This window comes from Babylonia areolata, chromosome 3, assembly GCF_041734735.1.
Source record: "Babylonia areolata isolate BAREFJ2019XMU chromosome 3, ASM4173473v1, whole genome shotgun sequence".
NCBI lineage: Eukaryota > Metazoa > Mollusca > Gastropoda > Neogastropoda > Buccinidae > Babylonia > Babylonia areolata.
This window is the reverse complement of record NC_134878.1, coordinates 52,506,273-52,511,272: the sequence shown is the minus strand read 5'-3', so window position 1 is coordinate 52,511,272 and position 5,000 is coordinate 52,506,273. Positions and strand designations below refer to the sequence as shown.

At 44.9% G+C, this 5,000-nt stretch overlaps 1 protein-coding gene across 2 annotated transcripts in view; it reads right to left on the bottom strand.

Moving 5' to 3' along the window:
- LOC143280098 (neurocalcin-like) overlaps nucleotides 1–4,646 on the bottom strand; it is a 157,788-nt gene extending 153,142 nt beyond the window's left edge. For both annotated transcript variants that reach the window (XM_076584637.1, XM_076584638.1), the window contains exon 1: nucleotides 4,153–4,646. The gene's annotated coding sequence lies outside the window, so the exon portion shown is untranslated. The remainder of the gene's footprint in view (nucleotides 1–4,152) is intronic.
- Between the last annotated feature and the right edge of the window lie 354 nt (nucleotides 4,647–5,000).

The following is a 5,000-nucleotide window of genomic DNA, read 5'->3' as shown; positions in this document are numbered from 1 at the left end:
CCTGTAGGCCACCACTCCACTTCATACGAAGGAATGGTTGTGCACCCCAAGAACACAGTACACTAACAGTAGTTCCGCTGGCACGATCTCTTCTGCTGCTGCTGTTGCTGCTGCCAACGGCTGGAACTATTAATATCTTCTGACATCAGTCACTACTGCGCGCTATATCCGTCACTACTATTATCATCATACTGCTACTGACATTTCGCTACGATTTGTGTGTGTGTGGGTGTGTGCGTGTGTGTGTGTGTGTGCGTGTGTGTGTATGTGTGTGTGTGTGTGTGTGTGTGAGTGAGTGAGTGAGTGAGTGAGTGAGTATGTGTGTGTGTGTGTGTGTGTGGTGTCGTCAGTGTCGTGTGTGTGTGTGTGTGTGTGTGTGTGTGTGTGTGTGTGTGTGTGTGTGTGTGTGTGTGTGTGTGATCAATGAGAAACTTACCAGCAGCAGCAACAACAACAACAAAAAACCACTATCGGGCTGCATTGAAATGCAGTTTTGAGTCATTACTCTTCTTGAATTAGGACCCAGCCGGGATGTGGACTTCAGGCAAATAATTATCAAGCAAAAACTCGACATTCTGACACCATAAGTCATTCGATCAAATTTCAGTCACGCACACATATACTCATACAGACTTGTACCATTTTACCTGTATGACCATTTTGTTTATTTACCCCGCCATGTAGGCAGCCATACTCCGTTTTCAGGATGGGTGGGGGGGGGTGCATGCTGGCTATGTTCTTGTTTCCATACTGCACCGCTTTAAAACCACGCGGCCAGTGCCGCGCCCGTCATGTCGGCTGCACAAAAAGAACCGTCGGCTGTCCATGAGATTATTAGTAGTAGTGTCCATGGCTCGGGGAAGATTGTATTTGTTCCAGAGGGTTGAGTTCTACAGGAGTTGTGAGTGGATTTTTTTTTTTCGAATAGTGTGGACGGACAATGTTCTTATCGGGTTTGTTTTGCTGTGACTCTCATGTTTGTGACTTTAGTGTTATAATATATGTGGTACGCCCAAATTTTACTGTTCGGCTTGTATTATAATTATGTGTCCACAGACTTCACACTACTTAATTTCTCTTTTTATTTTCCTTTTTTTTCTTTTTTTTTTTAAAGAGAGAGAGAGACAATACATTCATTCTGATTCTAAAATTCTGATCCCTCTCGTACACTGTGCACCCCCCCCCCCCCCCCTCCTCGCCTCCTTCAGCAGACTGGAACATGCAAAAAACGCACGGCACTCGCGTAAACACTTACACACACATGGACACGAATGCACATGCACATGCATACACACTCGTACTCTACTGAGACTGCTTCCTACTTAATCTTATATTCTGTTCGCCACCGTTGCTGTTGTGGAAAAGGGCAGCGACATGTCGTAGCTTGTGTTCAATAATAGTCCGTTTGTTCTGGGTCATCTCACAGCGCAGCAACCACACCAATGAGCCTTTTAAGTAAATCGAAATATTGCATGTTGCATTTGCCGTCGTAGAAACTGAAACCAGGGAAAGACAGAGACAGAGACAGAGAGAGACAGACAGACAGACAGACAGACAGACAGACAGACACACACACACACACACACACACACACACACAGAGGGAGAGAGAGAGAGAGAGAGAGAGAGAGAGAGAGAGAGAGAGAGAGAATAACAAAAATTGGTACGGATGGAGGACGCACACACTCACTCTCTCTCTCTCTCTCTTTCTCACACACAGAGAAGAGACAGAGACAGACAGACAGAGGGATAGAGAGAGGGAGAGACAGACAGACAGACAGAAAAAGAAAGAGACAGAGACAGAGAGACAGAGAGATAGATCTTCACATTCACGCGTGAGAGGAGAGAATCAGAGACCTCAACCCTCGCACATAAATGAAGAGAAGATACTGACACTCACACGTGAAGAGAAAAGACCACGATAGCTTTTTGTGCACGCACACACACACACACACACACACACACACACACACACACACACACACACACACACACACACACACACACACACACACACACATACACACACCATGAGAGGAGAAACGACATGAAAGATATATGTTTACACCCTCATCACTATGCACTGATGACATTCACACACGTGTAAGTTTAGGTCTTGTCAACCATCGACCGATGGCAGCCAACTGTCGTTCTCAGCCTCTGGAACTAAACTGTACTGTACGACTCGCTTCCCCCACCCTTCACCCCCCACCTACACCACTCTGGCAGAACAATATGTGGCATGGGTGGGGAAGGAAGGAAGGAAGGAAGGAGAGAAGGAAGACAGAAAAGAAAGGAAGGGAGGAGGGTGGCAATGCAAGAAGGAAGAAAGGAGGGATGGAAGACAGAAAAGAAAGGAAGAAAGGAGAGAAGGAAGACAGAAAAGAAAGGAAGGGAGGAGAGAAGGAAGACAGAAAAGAAAGGAAGGGAGGAGAGAAGGAAGACAGAAAAGAAAGGAAGGGAGGAGAGAAGGAAGACAGAAAAGAAAGGAAGGGAGGAGGGTGGCAATGCAAGAAGGAGGAGGGATGGAAGACAGAAAAGAAAGGAAGAAAGGAGGGATGGAAGACAGAAAAGAAAGGAAGAAAGGAGAGAAGGAAGACAGAAAAGAAAGGAAGAAAGGAGAGAAGGAAGACAGAAAAGAAAGGAAGGAAGGAGAGAAGGAAGACAGAAAAGAAAGGAAGGGAGGAGGGTGGCAATGCAAGAAGGAAGAAAGGAGGGATGGAAGACAGAAAAGAAAGGAAGAAAGGAGAGAAGGAAGACAGAAAAGACAAGACAAGACAAAATCTTTATTAACGAGGGTAATAGATAAGCAAGTAACATGCTTTTTTACATCCAGCCCTCGCCCTAAAGAGGGAATAAAGCTAAAAAAGCGAAAATGAGCACAAAATCAAAACACAATCAAAATATACCATTATTTCACAATTCAAAGCCATTCCACAAAAGGAAGAAGAAGAGAAGAAAAGAAAAAAAAAAGAAAAAAAATCATGAAATACAGCGCAGGGGGTGCGCTGGAGACAAGTGATGAGGAGGGAGAGGGTGGGGCGGGGGGAAGGAAGAGAGGGGGAGGAGGAGGGAAGGAGAACCGTGACGAGGTTAGAGAGCGCTATGACAATAGTTCAGTTGTTTCATAAACACACACACACACACACACACACACATACACCGGCGCGCGCGCACACACACACACACACACACACACAGATAGATAGACAGATAGAGATATAGATAGGCTGCCTTTACCTCTACACTCCATCTCGCTCACTACGATCAGCTTCGGATCCACTCTGTTTACGCATTCCCAGATTCAAGCTCTAGACTGTTGGCCGCCGTTCTTTCTTTGTCTCTGGACCTTGCAATTGGAATGAACTTCCTCTTTCGCTTCGTCAAGTCTCCACACTCACTCACCTCTTTCTGGTCTGGCCTTAGAACCCACCTCTTCCCAAAATAGCCTCCCTTCCCTGCCTCTTGCTTGTCTTCAGTTTCTCCAGTTATAGAGTTATGCATGTGTATGAATGACTCAGGTGCGAAAGCGCTTTGATTTGTCTTGGCACAACATTCAGCGCTATGTAAATACCATTATTATTATTACTATTATTACTTTAGCATCCTAAATTCCTGGAGCTAAAGTGGGACGGGAAGAATCCCACTGTAGCACCCTAAACTTTTTAGCTGAATTTAGGATTGCTAAAGCGCGACTTAGATAGATAGATAGATAGCGATATGTATTCATATAATAGATCCATAAATATATCTATTTTCACATAGTATAAAAGAATGAAAACAACAATATATTTTACCGTGTACAGTCCCTGTTTCAACCGATTCTAAAAAAAAAAAGTGAAGAATCTAGAACCCCTAGAAAGCACTGTTTTATCGTGGTGTATATGTAAATAAATGAAATATATATATATAGGTATACATAGAGAGAGATAGATAGATTGATGGATGGATAAAAAGATGTGTGTGCGTGTGCGTGTGTGTGTGTTGTATGTATTTGTGTGTGTGTGTGTGTGTGTGTGTGTGTGTTGTGTATGTGTGTGTGTGTGTGTGTGTGTGTGTGTGCACCGAATTGTCCCCCCCCCCCTTTTCATCCACTCTTCACAGACTGGAAACACAAACACAAACAAAAACGAACTAAACATAACTGGCTTACCTTCTCTCCCAGGAACTGAACTGAAGCCCCGCCACTGACTAGCTGGACGCACTGAGATGTGACTGATGGGTGAAGAAAAGAAAAGAAAAACCCCAAAACAACAACAACAAAAACTTGAGCAAGCACACTCCCCTGAAAACTGAAAGGTGTGGGTCTCAACTCAGACAACCCCGCTGAGAAGACAACAATCGTCGGTTTGTTTGTCAGTCTCAACAGTTTCCTTGGGACACCTGACAACAATCTCTGTCCCTCTGTCCTCAAACAAAGCTTTGCTTGTGTATGCGCAATCGAATCCGTCTCCCAACCACTTTAAAAAGAACACACCATTAGCTCTGATCAGTACCACCAACCACCACAGCCTACAGTCCTCTCCGCTGTTTTCTTTCCCAGTCCCCCGTCCGACAACTGAGTGGAGAGATCGACTCCAGTGGTGGTGTTCTGAGACGTCGAGATTGGCACGTGCTACACGCTCTCTCTCTCTCTCTCACACACACACGCGCGCGTAAAGCATGCAACTCTATCCCCCGAAGGAAGGTTGTGACCACCACCACCACCACCACGTTTTCGCCCCCGGAGTTTTTATGACAGTTGACGTGACACCAAGGCCACAGAAAGAGAGAGAGAGAGTGAGAGAGAGAGAAAAAAAGTATGGGCACAGACTAGAGTCAAAACAGCTACAAACTTGAGCTGATGTCCACGAAAGAAGCGTGTGGGTGTGTGACCGAAGAAGACACAAATCGAAGACGACTAATGATATATTTGGTTTGGGAAACTATATTATAAAACTGTGACAGGATTCTCGAACACAACCCGCAGTGAAAAAAAAACACAACAAAACAAAAACAACA